Consider the following 17,483-nt stretch of genomic DNA (forward strand, 5'->3'; position numbering starts at 1 on the left):
TGCGTCGTAGCTCCTCCTAGTGGAAGGAGCCCAGGATTCTGCGATAAGCTGAGCTGCCTGCGCCGAAATTCCTGGCAGGGCCCAGCGTCTCCTGATATCCTGCACGCGACTAGCGGGAGTGTCCCTCTCACTCTCAGAGGATGACACAACCCAGCTGGGTCTGTGATCAGTCGCTCTCCTTCAGGGAGGACTCTGGGTACGTCCGCTACTCGCTCCATCAGCGTTGGAAACCACACTTGTGACTTCCACAAAGGGGCAACCAACACCAGTTCCGCTCTCTCCCTCCGACACTTCGCTAGAACTCTGCTCAACATCGCGAAGGGGGGAAAAGCGTAATGCGGACCTCCTGCCCACTCCTGCAGGAACGCATTTGTTCCTTGAGCTTCCGGATCCAGCCTCCTGCTGTAATAGAGGCTCGTCTGAGCGTTGAGCCGAGAGGCGAAAAGGTCCATACGTAGTGGTCCCCATCTCCTGTCTAGCCTCTGAAACACTGCTGGGTCCAGTCTCCAATCGCTGGAGTCTGTCAGGTAACGAGAGTTCCAGTCTGCTACTACATTCAGTGAGCCTGGCAAGTACTCTGCCGTCACTGACGTCTCTGACTGTAGACAAAAATGCCAGAAGTCCTTCGCTAGCTCTGCTAGCATCTTGGACCTCGTACCACCGAGGTGGTTTATGTACCTTACTGCTGAAATGTTGTCCATCTTCAGCAGCACACAAGATTTCACCCTTCCTCTTGTGAAGGCCTTGATCGCGAACGATCCTGCCAGTAGCTCCAGGCAGTTTATGTGGAGACGGAGCGCCTCTTCGCTCCATTTGCCCCCGGTCTGTAGGGTCCCACATCTGGCCCCCCAGCCCTTCCGGCTGGCGTCTGATTCTATTATCAGATCTGGCTTGTCTCCGAATATGGCTCGCCCATTCCAGGCGTCCATATTCTTTAATCACCACTCTAGTTCTGTAATGGAGTCTTGATCTAGAGGTACCTGTTGGTGATACTTCAGACCCTGTTGTAGATGTTTTATCTTCAACCTCTGTAGTGCCCGGTAGTGCAGGGGCCCTGGGAATATGGCTTGAATAGATGCTGCAAATAGCCCGACTATCCTTGCCAATGTCCTGAGAGATATCAGTTGTTTCTCTAGGCATAATCTGATCTCCCTCTTTATGTCTTTTATCTTTCGAGCTGGCAGCTCCAGGGTCGCTTTCTTTGTGTCTAGTACAAACCCCAGGAAGTCTAGCCTCTGAGCTGGTATGGTATCCGATTTCTCTGTGTTCACTAGAAATCCTAGAGAGACTAGAAGTTCTTGTACCCATCTCGTTTGGTATACCAGCACCTCTCAATCTTCTGCTAGGAGTAAAAGGTCGTCCAGATAGACGATCAGCCTGACGCCCTTCTCTCTGATTGCTGCCGCTACTGGTTTCATCAGCTTCATAAATTCCCAGGGAGCCGAAGCAAGTCCGAATGGCATTGTCTTGAATTGCCAGAACTGTCCGTGCCAGCGGAAAGCTAGGTATGGTCTGTACTCCTCGAGTACAGGCACTGTGAGATACGCGTCCTTTAGATCTAGGCGCGTCAACCAGTCTGCTTCCCTTAGGGAGTCTCTGAGCTGATGTATGCCCTCCATCTTGAAGTGGCGATATATGATCCAACCGTTCAGCTCTTTGAGATTTATAACCGGGCGTACCTTCTCTTTCCTGTGCACCAGGAACATATTGCTCACGAACTTGGGTGTCGTCTCACATCTCTCTATCGCCTGCTTGCAAACTAATTGTGCTATCTCGCTGTCTAGGAGTGCTTGTTCTGCTGAACTGGAGTCTCTATGAAATCTAGCCACAGACCTCTGACGGTCTGCAATATCCAGGAATCGCCTGAAAGCTTGCACCAACTCTCTAAAAACATGCGCGTCCTCCCCCCTACAGGAGGATACTGAACCGCTCTCACCTGGTGTAAACCCTTGACCTCGTCCTGATCCTCTGGACCTGCGGCCTCTCGGGAATCTCCCTCTGGACGGGAAGAATGTATCCTGGCTCTTGTTCTCCCAGTATTGAGCCCTGGGGTTCTGAGGCCTTCTCCCTCCTTGAGTGCGACCGGCTGCACGGCCTCTGGAGCGGCCGGTCCCTCCAAAAACTCTACTCAGGAATATTTGGCGGATTGATACTTGGGCCTTCTCGAGAGAAGCGTATGTCCCGACGAATCGGCCCATCTCCTTCCCAAAAGTCTCCCCGAACAGGAGGCCTTGGGCTCCTTCTCCCGCTTCGTACGATGAAAGATGGCTGAGCTTTGAATCTATCTTGAGTAAGAGGCCCTTCCTTCTCTCCGAAGCAATGGCACAATTCGCATTCCCAAGAAGGCAGACAGCTCTCTGCGCCCATCCTGCGAGAGCTTCGGGGTCAACTTCTAACCCCGTGTCTCTTGCTCTCTCCGCCAGGTCGATGATTTTTGCGAGGGGGCCTGCTAAGTCTAATACTTTTTCCTGGCAGCTTTTCCAGGACCTGTCAATACCCTTGCGTGGATCTTTATTTGTTTTTGACACAAATGTCAGCATCTTCGGATCGAGCTCGGGGGCTTCCGCTACTTTTCCCGGAAGATCTGGACGCGGGCACTCTGCCCGCAGTCGTTGTCTCACCTCCTGGTCTAGAGGCTTGCGTAATCTTGCTGCCATATATTGAGCTACTCGGGGGGACGGTTGCCACTCGGTGGACCTCGGATTCCGTATACTATCTGGGTCAAACATATCCTCCTGCGGCTCCAGGAGGTGCTTCTCCTTTCGAGCTCTCTTGCCCCCACTGGGTTTCGCCCAGTCTTCCTCCTCTACCTCCTCGTCTTCTAGCGAGGCCTGATCGTCAACCTTCTCATCTTCCGAGTCAGGGTCTTCTCCTATATTTTCATCCCCTGGAGAGGGGGTCATGAGGTGTGGCACTGCCTGCCGTTGCAGATACGCTTCTTTCAGCTTCGCGAACGCGTCAGGCACCTCTGGGGGCTTATCTTCTGCCCCTTCCAAAGAGCCCCGGGGGTCGTCAGAGGATTTCCTCTTGAGGGCCAGTATACTCCCCTTGTGTCCCTCTTTCAAGGGATCCGTGGGCGTGCGCTTCCAGTCTTTGGTGCTGCTACTAGGCTGTGAAAGATAGCCTCCAGCGTCTCCAGCCTCTCCTGTAGGGGTCTGACGCCCTCTGCCACTGCATCAATAAGGGAGCTTCCTAGCACTTTCTTAAAGCTGGCAGCGAGGTCCTGGGACTGCTCCTCCTCGCTCCACTCAAATTCCGACATTTTTGATGTGCTCGTGCCTAAAATACCTGAACCAGGTGTCTTAGCACGCCCACTGCCCCTTCTTGATGATTCAGAGTCAGTAAAGTCGTTTTACTCTTTGCACTCTTTCTTTTTTTTTTCCTTTCAGTGGCTGCACCTTAAAAGTAATCACTTTGTGGCTCCTGTGAAGCCCTCTTCTCTGCCGCGCCAATCCTCTGCTAATTAGCAGTGTAAGAGCCCTGCAGACTCCTGGCCTCTCCTTATCACGTGGACTGCTGTCCCTCTATGTGCTCCCTAGGAAACACGGCGCTCGCGATCGTTATGACCGCTGCATCATGAAAAGTCTCTTAATTGAGATCAATAATAACGTCCTGCTCGCACGTGCGTACTGTTGCCGGTGTGCTCTGCAGATAACGGCGCATCAATGCGGCGTCTTGAAACGCGTGTCATACGCGTCTAACTCCTCCCACCCGCGGGTGGGGGCTAACGCTTAAGAGCGTTGTGTTCTCCACTTTGTTTGCGGTAGCTCCGCCCACCCGCGGGTGGGGGCTGCCTGGGGAGCACTCTGGCCGCGCTACGTGCTTCGCGGGAGCCGGCTCCGCCTACGCGAGGGTGGGGGCCTGCTCTCGGATGCTGGCGCGGCCTGTGCTGTGTGGTTCGCGAGGCTGGCTAAACCCCCGGCATGCCGATATTACGACACGGGGCCGCCCGCTTCGCGAACAAACTCCTGCCTGAGAAAAACTTCGGGGATTCTCCCGCGTAATCCTCGCGCTGTCCCGAGCGCCCCAACTTCTATGTTAACGCGTCGCCTGTTCTATAAAACTACGCGCATAACATTATGAAAACTACTTCAATTACTATGTATATAAACATTTTTTTTTCACACGCTATATAAGCGCCTCCTCTCTTTCACACACATACCGTGCCTTGACTATCCTTAATATTAGTCTCCCACTCAAACCCAGTCAATACATTTGCTGACATGCGGAGAGGGAAGAAATTGTACTTGTCTGCTTGTAGAGCAGTAAATGAAGAGGAGGAGTCCAAGCACAGGAAGTGGGTTGTGACTGGTGGAAAGGGCATGGACTACAGAGACTCAGGGATGTTGTAGTTTTGAAAAAAAAAAAAAAAAAAAAAGAAAAGTTGCCTTTACACTTTTCATGGTTTATATGTGTTTTGTTGAACTGCTGAAGAGTAGAAATAAATGAAGATGAAGCATAATGCTCGCCTCCAGTCTTGTCATAGAATTCTGGTGAAAGCAGGGTGAATTCTGCAGGGAGAAAAAGCAAAAGCTAAAGGGGACAGAAAGAGAGTGACAAGCAGTAGGGACGTGTGACCAACAACCCTCAGTGTTTATGAGCCAGGCCTATTGTCATGTGATCAGCAGCTGGAAAAGGGGGTCCTGGGAAATGGCAGTATTACAGGCTCAGACTTATGGGAGGTTTGCAAGTGGTGCGAAAGCGGTGTCTTTCTGCAGCAGGGAGGAATCAGCATTCAAATGTCTTATACCCATGCACTGATGGCATTCACTCTCTCATTCACACGCACACCCATACAACATACCCACTTTCGTTCATGTGTGCACCTAAACACCATAAGCTAATTCCTAAACACTCAGCCATGTACAAATACACATTATTTTTCTTTATCTGCAGCCCTGGTCCAGAATCCACTCTGCTGCCCTCAGGATAGGCCTCCAAGGTGGCTCTCCAGCTTTCACGCAACATGCACAGAACCAGAAGGCAGAACAAGCTTCCTTGTTCCTGCACATGCACAGAGATGCCAGAGAACTGCTTGCATGATGCCTCAGTTGCCCTGAATGTGCAGGCAGACACAGGAATGCCCCCTACACACAACTAGAGCTGGGGTACCCCAGCATGCATCCCCAATGGGCCATGCAAAGCTGGGGAAGCAAAATGTCAATGGCATTTCATGGCCCATTTAACATGCGTGCTTGGGTACATGAACTGTGAAAGGAAACCACATTTCACTTTGACAGTTCGAGCTATCCAGGAGCACACCCTCAACTCCTTTGTTAGGGTTTTCACAGGGATGCTTCCTGGATTATCCAAAATCCATGGGCAGACACCACGTTGCCCATTATGGATGAGACTCCCCTAATTCTTTTCACCTCGACATATCCCTCTTTTGATCCATCTTTCAGATATTCAAACATTATTTTATGCCTGACTTTAGTAAAAAAAAAGAGTTTGTCTAGCTTAGTGTGGCCAGATGACATCCAGTCACCAGGACATGCATTCCTGTACTTTCATCTAAAAAAAGAATGCATTTCTGGAGTTGTAATCTTTGTTACTTCGAATTGAGCACGTTTGACTTAAGCACTTGATATCAAAGATGTCTAACAGAAGATTCTAGAACTGTCAGCTCCAGGGATGGCTGTCTGAAAGCTGTGCTCCTGTGGCTGGACTGAACCCTCATCCTACAATGGCTGATTTAAATACAACAGATCCAACCCAGCCAGCAAAAAGACAAAAAGGGGGAGGAGAGGAGGCTCCTGATGAAAGAGAAGACAGAATATTGGAGCATTTAACTAAAGTGACATTGGACGTGGCTGAGATAAAGGAAAAGGTATCAAAAGCTGAGGAGAGATATGTGGAGCCGACATCAAATATCACTAGAGTTGAAATGCACCTATCTGAAGTGGATGACAAGGTTTTGAGGATGGCGGATCAGATGAGGGAGTTACAATCAAAGAATGATAAGTTAACCTTAAAGACCTCCGAACACGAAAACCTCTCAAGAAGAAATAGGGGGTCATGACGACCCTGGCAGTAGCCATGCCGGTAAAAACGGCACGGCTGCTGCCAGAGTCATTTTTTTTCTGCCACCCGGCAATGGGCAATTACTGAGGGATTACATCCCCGGCGGACCCAGTAATTGCCCATTGCCGGGCGCTGGAAAAAATTACTTCCCATTCCCATAGGACTCAATGGGAATGGGGAGGATGCTAGCTACATCTGTGTCTGCGGGCGGGTGCCGTTCCTGCCCGCAGAACTCGTAGTTTGCCGGTCCGGTAACAACGGTGCCGTAGCTTACCGGCACCGTTGTTACCGGACCGGCAATCTTTTAATGAGGCGCACAATGTCAGAATTGATGGCTTTCCAGAAAATATTGAAAAGGGCAAACCTATGGATTTCTTGGAGAAAGCTCTGATTACCTTACTCAAGTTAGATCCAAAAATAAGACTGGAGATGGAAAGGGTGCATAGGAGTCTGGGGCCAAAGCCGGCACTTGGTCAGAGACCAAGGCACTTTGTGGTCACATTTTTGAGGTTTCTAATTAAGGAGATGATCTTGAAGAAAACAAGTGAGCTGGGTGATCTCTCGTGGGGGGGGGGGGTCACAGGATCATGATTTTTGGGGACTTGAGCCGTGATGTGCTGGATAAAAGGAAAGAATTCAATATGGCAAAGGAGAAGGCAAGAAGCAAAAACCTCATGTACTATATGGTATATCCAGCTATCTTTCATGTTGCTATGGATGGTCAGTTATTTTCCTTTAATGACTGCAAGAGTGCTGAAGCTTTCCTAAGTGATCTAGAAAGGGAGCACGAGCTCATGGAAGCTACCAGTACTTCACAAAGGATTTTACCATGATAGAAGAAAAGATAAGAGGCAGTTGATTAACTTCATGGATGCACAGTGGACACTTTAGTTTATTCAATGGTGTTTTGATTGTTTCTAATATATACAAAAGGTTGGTTACAGCAAAGTATGTGGTCCTTGTAACCGTTAAAATTGTTTTCTGAGTTGTTTTCTTTTGCTCCATGAGCTCGGAGCAATTAGAGTAAGGGACCTGGCGATGTACTACCGCACGCCCAATTCAGGAAGTATGGGGATCGAATTGCTGTGCAGAGATTCTACAACAAAAGACTTGGGATAACGCCATCTAGGCATCCGGCTTCAGACTTCCTGAATCATACTGCAAGGGTTGTAAACTTTCGGTGCGGGGTTGCAGAGAATTCCTAGCGAGTTCTCTGCTCGATTGTCATGACTCCGGAGTCGGGAGCAGGTAAGCTCTGGCTGAATCGCGCACCTTCTCTAGCGCATGGCCGCCGCCAATCTGCGCTTCGACCATGGTCTCCCCCTTGGAGGAGCACATGACTAAACCGTGAAAAGCCCTTTCCTCCCAACATGCCCTATTTTTAATAAGGCTGCATTTGTTTGTGTAATGGCAAACAAATGCTCCTGGGCCAGGAGCGCTATACAAATAAACAAAATACAAATGCAAATACTGTGGCTCCGGTTCTGGAATTTACGGCTCATGGAAAGTTAAGCTGCTGCAGCCGAAATCCCGCTGTGTTTTACGAGTATATCTCTGTCCGAAGCCCTGACGGATGGTGACTCTTTTTCCTCGTTTTATGGGCTAATGAAGCTAAAACAGGCGGGCTAGGCCCAGTGACAGTTCACGTGCCTGAGTGGGTGCCTATGCTGCGATTGGCCAGGGGTAATTACAGACACACTCCTGGAGAGCTCAGGCACTCGGGACATACAATATGTATATGCGAGAGGTCAACATGGGGTAGATATGATGCCTGCATTCATTCAAGCTCGGGTGGTGGGAGGGGCGCTGAGGGCCTCTGCTTTAATGCAGTGTATAGGGTGTCTGAGGCCGGTTGTGTGTTAAACTTACTGCTTACATGAGCTGACATCAGCAGAGATCACCCAGAGGACAAGAGTGGATGTGTGCCTCTTCAGAACACCGGGATATCAAGTTTTCCTGACTTCTCAAATACTCTGAGATACTTTAATTGGCAGCGGACTGCGGTTGGCTGTTGCATTAGAACAGGAGTTCACAGGGGACACGAGAAGACGGTGCAGCTTCTAGGTGGATAATGTACGTGGGAGTGTGTGATGTGCAGTGAGGAATAGACAACTGTACACCTGACCAGCACACCCATGCTCGCATTCTCATATATATGGTTATACATGTATGCATAGTTTATGCAAAGAGACCTGCTGTTCAGATGTTTTGAGCTCTGCCACTCACTCACAAACCCAGGATGAAGCCCTGGCTTGGCTAGTGTGGATTTTGTGGGGAAATAAAGAGGGAATATGAACAGAGGGAAGAAAGTACTGCTGGCTATGTTTGGAGGCTACTTCTGGAATAGTGATGGCAGCAGGACTAGAAATTGGAATGTGAACTTTGGTCTTGCAATAGCCATGTTTGTGAGGCAAATGTTGTATATTGCTTGTAGGGGATGATCTGCATTAATACAATAATATTTTGAGGTTAGTTAACTTAACTGGGAATTCTACAGCTGCAGCAAGGTGTCATTTTTAATGAGCTGTGTGAGCTAAACTGCTGGGTGTTACCTACATATAGAATGGAATAGGGCTAGAGGTGATTCAATATGGGAAAGGTGTGGCGTTTGATGACCTATCAAGGGAAAATCGTTTTAAAAGGCAAAAGCTGAGATCCTTGTATCACTACTTGGTGTGTAGCAATGTGGAATTACAAAAAGAAAATGGGAATTTGGAAGGTTAATAGGCAAACTATAGGGGTGTTGGCAGAAGTAATAGATTTTGAAGGAAATAGTAATGCGCATGCAATTAATTACGAGGGGGAACATGATTGATGACATTGGCACACTATAATGAGAGGTTGGTGAGAAAAGGCAAAACCTATATATGCTGAAGAATTCCTTTCATAGCTAACTCTGTGCCTTGATGGTACCAGAACATTAATGGAGATTGAAAAGGTTAATTGAAGGGCTGGAGTTGTATTATTTGAATGATAACATGCCAACAAGCTGTTGACTGCCCATAGAAGTAAGACTGGACGGGAACGGAATTCATGTGGCGTTTGTGGTGAGTTAAAATGGGGGTGGGCTGGATGCTAAATATATTGCTAACAAGTAGAGGCGTGGACTGGGGAGAGTATAGTTCTGAACAATTGATACAATGTAAATATTGAGGCTCAAAATCATTCCGTGAAGATGCGGAATGTTAAGATAACATTTTTTTGGATTTGTTCTTCATGTGTTTTAGTAAGCTTTTATGTTTTGTGTTGTCATATGATTGTTGTCTGTTCGATATGTAAGTATGTATCACGTTAGAAGTTGGCATTTGCATGGATACGGCTGACTTTGGTTCGGTTCCCAAACCAGAACTTAAATGAGTATAGATACAATTGCGCATTATAAGGGCCTTAATGAAACCTTCAAGAGTTATACATGTTAATCAAAGGAAGAGAGATATAGAAGGGAAGAAAAGGAAAGAACAGGGGAAGTAGGCAGTGAGATGAGTGAGTTCACATTCTGTTCATGGAACGTTAAAAGTTTAAATAATCCCCGGAAAAGGAAGGAAGTAACACTGAGGCTAAAGAGGGAAAAAGCGGATGTGGTCTTTTTGCAAGAAACTCATTTATTGGAAGAATCGAAAAGCCTAATGACAAACATAAATTACAATAAGGTTTTGTTAAATTGCTCTGTCTCTAAGTCAAGAGGAGTGGGGATACTATTCGCAGAGAATTGGATATGAGTGTGTAAAGAGAGTGACTATGGATGATGAAGGGAGAGTGATTTTGGTTGGTTTAAAGTATGAGGGGAATGTCATTCCGATAGGGTCCATCTATGGTCCCCATGCTGCAGGAAACAACTTTTCCACAAAAATAACATCTATGTTGCAAAATATGTGTGGAGAGCATATTATATTGGGGGGTGATTGTAACTGTGTCCTCAATTGGATCACTCGGCACAGTGCTGATACACAACAGAGAGTTCAAGTAGAGCATGTGGAGATCTTTTGAATAGTTTTGTCTTAGCCGATATATGGAGAACGTTGAATCCCGGGGAGAGGGAGTTTTCTTTTTTTTTTCACCAGTCCATGATTCATACTCTAGAATCGATTATTTTTTAATCTCTGAAAAACTAATTGAAAAGACTATTGGAGTGGAAATAATGGGACACGGATTATCGGCTCATTCTATGATCAAGTTGAAGTTAGAGCTAGGTGGTGTAAGGTCGGCTACATCAAGATGGCGATTAAAAACATGTATATTAAAGGATCAAGATGTGCTGACATCTTTAAAATCATTTGTCAAGTCCTTCTATGAAATAAATAAAGGCACAGCTGATGAATTAGTGGCCTGGGATAGCTTTAAGGCGGCTAATCAGGGAGAAATGATGAATATTACATCCCGTACAAGGAAAGCGGGGATGATGATATGATATAATATGATAAGGCATTTATAATGCGCCTATAGACAAGTGTTTCAAGGCGCAATGTGGCAAGGGAGGGGGAACAGAGGGAAGACAGAGACAATGATCCTCCTAGGCCAAGTGGTATTCAGATCGCACAAGTGCAGGGGAAGGGGGAAGAGGAAAAGTGCAGAGTGGGAGGGGAGTGGGGACAGTGCAGTACATGGGAAAAATAGAATTAAAAAAACAATATGAGAAGTAGGGCCAGCTGGTGGCAAGTGCAAGGGTAAGTGCAGACATCAGGTGTCAAATTCTGGTGGGGACTGTAGGGATACAGAAAAACAGTCTCCAAGTGTGGAGGTTGCCAGGGAGGCAGTGCAGGTGTGTAACTGGCGGGGAAGGGGACCTGGGCCCGAGATCAGAGGGTGGCCAGGTAACCAGTACAGTTCAGCCAGGAATTCAGCAGGGGAGAGGGGGGGAGGAGGAGAGAAAGCAGAAGCAAAGAGGAAGGTTTTTGAGGTGCTTCCGGAACCAGAGATGGTTCTCCTCAAGTTTCAGGGGGGCAGGGAGGCTGTTCCAGAGGGAGGCCCCAGCCGAGGAAAGAGATCTACCAGCAACTTGTTGCTTGGAGAAGCGACTGACCCTGAAGGAGTTGGAGGCGGATGAGCGAAGAGCTCGAGAAGTAATATATTTAGGAAGATAGAGTTGAAGGTATTGAGGCCCCAGGCCCAGAAGGCCTTGTTGACAATGCAGAGGGTTTTGAACTTAATCCTCGCAGCCACTGGGAGCCAGTGAAGAGATTTCAGTCCTGGAGAGATACAATCCCTGGGCTCGAGGCCAAGGACAAGTCTTGCAATCCTGTTCTGGATGAGTTGTAGAGGGCGGAGAGTAGAAAAAAAGCAGGCAGATTTAGAAAGAGGCTGGTGCAGTAGTCCAGCCTAGGGAGAACCAGAGCTCTGGAAACAGTGAGCTTCTGGGGGAAGGAGAGGAAAGGAGGAATACCTCTGAGGAGGTGCAGCTGGTAGTGTGACTTCTTAGAGATGTCAGAGATGTGAGGAGAGAAGGAGAGTGTGGAGTCGAAGATGACCACAAGGTTTTTAGCCTCGCAGGTGGGAGCAGGAAGAGGGCCAAGAGCGGCTGGCCAGAGAGTGACAGGAAAGGAGGGAGCATGTGTGCCGATGAGGAGAATCTCAGTCTTACTGGCATTAAGGCAGAGATCATTGGCAACACACCACTCCCCGATAGCAGACATTCAGAGATGAGAGACGGAGAAAAGGTGGCCGAAGGTAGCCTGGAAATGAGCTGAGTGTCATCCGCAAAGCACTGAAAGTTGGGGCAGACAGGGCAATGCGGTGGGCAGGAAGTGCCAGGTATTGGTTGAGCAGGCAGAGAGAGAGGTTAGACCCCTGGGGGACACCACAGGTAGCGATAGAGATAGAGGAGAGGAAGGACCCAAGTTGGACCTGGGATGAAATTGAAATGTCTGGAGAGTAGGTTAGGCAAGTTAAAGAAGAAATTTAAATTGTCAAGAAGTAGTGAGGATAAGGTGGAGATGGATAGGGTGCTGGAATCCCTGAAGAGTGAAATGGATGTGCAGAGTGAGAAAGGCCTGTTTTATATGAAACAAAAATATTGGGAACAGGGAGACAAGGGTGGCAGATTACTTGCCAACAAATTGAAGTGTTTGATAGATAAGGCATATGTTTAGAAAATAGTGAATGAGCATGGAATATCAATGGTGAAAAGGGAAGATATATGTGAATGTTTCAGGAACTTTTATACATCCTTGTATACTGAAACCCCATTTCTGACATTAGACAATTTAGAAGGGTTTTTTAGGAAAATTGATTTGCCAAAGTTGTCTACGGAGCAAGCAATAACCATTGATCAGCTGATCACGGAGCAGGAACTATTAAGAGCTATTGATCAGTTAATGTAGGTAAATATCTGGGTCTGGATGGGCGGACAGTTAAGTTCAACAGAGCGGTTGGACCTGAATTTGCTCCATTGCTTTTTTTTTTTTAATGTTAATGAAAAATTATTTTTTATTGTGGTGCAGGTCTGTACAGCATTGGAAATTAAACAGAATGCAGAACACAAGGAGCAGGGCAACAAACAAACAATGCAGTTAAACAGGTTCTCGTTAACAAATAAACATCTTACAACCAAATTTACAGACATGTTAGTTTTATGCAACTTCCTCTTCTGCCTCCTCCTCAAACTCTCCTTCCTCCTCAGCTGTAGCATCCTGATATTGTTGATACTCCGACACAAGATCATTCATGTTGCTCTCGGCTTCTGTGAACTCCATTTCATCCATACCCTCCCCTGTATACCAATGCAAAAAGGCCTTTCGGCGGAACATAGCAGTGAACTGCTCCGAAATGCGTTTGAATAGCTCTTGGATGGCCGTGCTGTTACCAATGAAAGTAGGAGACATTTTCAACCCACGTGGAGGAATGTCACACACAGCAGTTGTAACATTGCTATGTAGCATTTATAATCATTTTATGTTAGAGGGGCTTATGTATCCAACGATGTGGGAGGTGTGTATTACAGTAATCCCAAAACCAGGTAGGGATCATAGTAAATGTGAGAATTACAGGCCAATATCATTGCTTAACGTGGATGATAAAATATTTACCAGGATACTGACCAATCGGCTGGACACGTGCATTGATGTATTGATTGAACATTACCAGGTTGGGTTTATGCATGGGAGGCAGGGCTATGACCATAGTAGAACTATCATAGATTTACTGGGGCTCCCTAAAGATGAAGCAGGGAATATTCTATCAATGTTTATGGACGCTGAGAAAGGGTTCGATAGAGTCAATTGGGGCTTTCTGGAGTACACGCTTAGGAAAATGGGCTTTGGAAATACTTTTCTGAAAACTATTAAAGCGTTGCACTCCTCAATCAGTGCAAGAATATGGGTAAATGGAGAACGCTCTGCTTCTTTTGCGTGGATTAGGGTACCAGACAGGGGTGCCCGTTATCGTCTCTCCTCTTTAATCTGGCATTAGAACCCTTGATAGCTTATATCAGACAGGAACAAGGACTACGAGGGCTTAGAGTGGGGGATAGGGAAATTAAAGTGTTATGTTACGCGGATGTTAAGATGATGAAAGATGATTATGTTGGCTAACCCGAAGGAAGGTTGGGATAAGCTTAAAAGTACGTTTGAGGAGGTGGGTTACCAGTCAGATCATAAGATCAATTGGGAGAAATCAGTGGTTTTTCCATTGGATGTCACTCATCCGTGCAGTAATTGTCAGTGGGCTACAGAAAGTGTGAAGTATTTAGGGGTCCATCTGGTCCCAGATTTGAAGAGGATGGTGGAATTTAATGTAGCCAGGATAATTGAGGTAATTCAGAGGGATGTGTTAAAATGGGGTTGTCTCATTCTTAATGTTTGGTCTAAGGTCAATGCAATAAAAATTGTGCTTTTGTCTAATGTTTTTCATATCATTCAATCTATTCCACTTAAATTCATGAAGAAGGTTATTAGGTGCATTAACAAAGTTTTTCAGAATGTTCTTTGGGGTGAAGGCAAGAGACCTAGGATTCCACAGTATGTCCTAATGTGGGCAGTGCGTGAGGGGGGCTGTGGGTATCCCAATTTGGAGGATTATTGCAGGGGGTTTGTATTGAAGAAATCAGCATTATACTTTAATGAGAGGAATAATTGTATGCCATTAAGGATGATAATAGAGAAAGAGAAATGTCTGCCATACTCTCTGCAAGATGTATATACAATGAGGAAAATGCCTAATCTGGTTGCTAAATTGCCTACAATAGAAAAAACTGGAGATGCACTGAGATATTTTATGACCAATGGATGAGAAAATATATGGATTCATTATGAGGCATCATTGTGGCACAACTTGGGGCTACAGATTGGAAACAGACCTTGTACTGGAAGAGTTGCGTAAAGAAAGGTATTTTATGGGTAATGGCCCAAAATGTCGCCCTCATAATTGCGACGGCCGAAATGCCCGACATTCTTTTTTTTTTTAACACCCCCTTTACACTATATATCCATGTGGGGGGTATGGGATATTATAGTAATATGAGGGGCTGCGGGGAGTCTCAGTGATCACATAGATCCTATTTTAAGGGTGCATGATGTGTGGAAAGATGGACAAATGGTCCCCTTTGACATGCTCAGAACAGAATTTGGTCTAGGGAAAAGAGAGCATGGTCGTTATATAGAACTGAAATCTCTTCTCACGCAAAGACAGAGAATGTTAAGCCGCCCTATGAAAGAGAGGCCGACAGCCGGCAATATATTTCATTCTTCTCCATGTATGGTATCGACCTATCTGAAGTTGATGCCAATAGAGAGTACATGGGTGACTTCATGGGAGAAACTGTAGCAGACATGGGTGAAGGAGCTGGGCAAGGACATAACTATAAAAGATTGGGATAGCTTGATAAGAATTGGCACAAATTCTAAAATGGATTTGAATTTGCGATATATGCGTCAAAGGATTTTGTGTCATCTGTACCTGACCCTAAGTATGGCTAATGATGACCCATGCTGGGCGTGTGGCCAAAAAGGGGGTACTCTATTGCATATGCCACCATAGGTGCAAAACTGGTCTATTGCAATGCCCTCTTACTGGGCACCTCCGCCAAAAACATTAGCAGATGACAAATAGTACAAAACAATGTGCTGAGGGCAGCTCTCAGCATTCCCAGGAGGGAGCACATCTCCCAAGCAGGACAAAAGGCCCACTCGCTCCCGGTAAAGGAACGCATCTTGTTCAAAACTCTCACAGTCACCCACAATGTCTATCCCAATCTGCTCCAACCTACCTAACGGAACAAATACACCAAGTCCAAACACTCAGACCAAAACGTGACATGTACATAGCCTTCAGAAAGGCACTGAAAATCACTTTATTCAAGTAAACTGCACTTGCCCCGCTGTTCCCCTGCAACCATGGAACATGAGCAATGTTTGTAATTAATCTTTTTTACCTGCATCGTAAAATATGGTACCTATGTTCTACCTATATCCAAGAAGAGGATTCTTTAACAGCGCCTTGATGCCCGAGGGCAGTTTGTGCGCTTTATAAATGCAAATAAATAAATAAATGCTGTGGGATTTTCCGAGAGTGGGGCGAGGTCTTGAACAGGTTGGACATAATACTGGGAGTATAATTACCAAGATCGTCATTCTCAACAATTCTGCTCTTAAATACTGGGAGGTGTATGGTAGCTCGAGAACATAGTGGGTGGATTAACAGAGTATTGATGGTGGCTGCTAAGCAAATTCTGAGGGTGTGGAAATCGAGGAAAAAGCCAGATGGGGAGTGTTGGTTATCTGATTTGCAAATCTAGGCTAGTTAGAGAGAGTTATGCTAAAAAACAGGAACAGGGGAAATACTCTGAGATATGGGGACCATTTCATGAGCTGTATAGTTGATGCTTGAGTTTCTTTTGATAGTGTCATCTTTGTAACCGTTGACCGTAAAGTACCACACATGGCCATTTATTAACTGGATCTAGACCTTTTCTTGTCTTAAACCTATTCTGAATGTGCATTAACAGCTTAGTAAAATAAATGAAAGCTCAAACCAATTTGGCCAGTTGACGTTTATTACGTTTTGTCTCCGCTACTAGTTTATTATGTGCCCCTGGTGCACTTCCGCTAATATTAATTACTAGAGACGCTACTAGTGCTGGAGGCCAAATTGGTTTGAGAAATCAAATATATTTTAGTGTGCTGTTAATGTACATTCGGAATAGGTTTAAAACAAGAAAAGGTCTACATCCAGTTCATAAATGGCCCAGTGGGGCAACCCGCCAACCAGAACAAGCATTGGCAAGTCCAACAGTTTTGACCTTTGTGTAAGCATGGGATGAGCATTTTCCAGGCACTGCCATAATGATACTTCTTGGCTATATGATTGCAATAGCTGAAACATCGTGTTACCTGTGCATATGATAGCAGTGCCTGGAAAATGCTTATCTAATACCCATAGACAAGCCAAACCTATTGGTTTTGTCAATGCACGTTTTTAAAATGACTTTAGTGAAAAGAACACATATAAATCAAGTGTGTGAAGCACAATTGATTGCGACATTTGTATTACGCCGACAGCACATTAACAGGTGCAATTAAGCCATTATATCGCAGAAGACTACTTAGAAATAACTCTGGAAGGCCAAAGTTTGAAACTGCTGTTTGATAGATCTAGTTACAAAAATACAGAGAATGTGTTATGAGTGGCAAGGGGCAAGTAATGGATGGGAATGGCCAAAGGGGTAGGCATGGCGCGCCATGGGCAGTAAATGGGTAAGGTTAAATAACTAAACAACACCCACAAGCTGTATGTCCCTCTTCACATGTCATCTCACTTTGCAAGCAGTACTCCAATGAGACACTTTGTCTTATACATGGGGTTTAAGTGCCACTAATAATCAAACCTAGATTTTTTTATCTCACAAATAGTTTATGTAGTCATTCCTTAGGTTGGTTGACTTTGTACAACTTAATAAATATCTAACTAAAAATGTGCACGGCATACAAATAAAATGGAATTATTGGATTCACAATACCCCTAGAGTTTTCCAGAAAATCTTGTAATAAACTGCTAACATGAACGCATCAAAAGAAAATATCAGTATGTTAGGTGAATTACACATCCAGAGTCTACTTCTATGGAGTTGCTTTTGGCACACCATGCACACTGGAAATTCAGGCATGCCCAAGAAACCCGGCCTAGGGCCTTACTGAGTGGCTTCGGGCGTGGCTACACATGCACTATCGGTGCCTCACGTAATGCTGTCGTCTCTTCGCAAAGCAGCATTTCTCATCCATCTCCTCTGGGGCTGAGGTAGCGTTCGCTGGGAGGACCAGACATTCCATAACGAGCAAGTGGCACTCAGACAAAGGAACATGTGTCGCATGCAACAAAAACAAAAGGGGAATCTGTATTAGGCACACGAGCACGGTTCTTGGAAGTCATATATGGTCCAGTAAAATCCAAATGTCCAAGAATTTAAAAACTTAAAAATGGAAAGAAAGGCCTCCCAAAATATCATTGGACAATTAATTCTTCCAGTCATA

The 17,483-nt window shown here is 45.8% G+C and overlaps 1 protein-coding gene across 1 annotated transcript in view; it reads left to right on the forward strand.

Annotated features, from left to right (window-relative positions):
* The window catches only part of LOC138560069 (calcium-activated chloride channel regulator 1-like), a 620,781-nt gene that overhangs the window by 104,937 nt on the left and 498,361 nt on the right, over positions 1–17,483 (forward strand). The window lies entirely within an intron of this gene.

The sequence above is a fragment of the Ambystoma mexicanum genome, chromosome 1q (assembly GCF_040938575.1).
Source record: "Ambystoma mexicanum isolate Mex_15411 chromosome 1q, UKY_AmexF1_1, whole genome shotgun sequence".
NCBI classification, from domain to species: Eukaryota; Metazoa; Chordata; class Amphibia; order Caudata; family Ambystomatidae; genus Ambystoma; species Ambystoma mexicanum.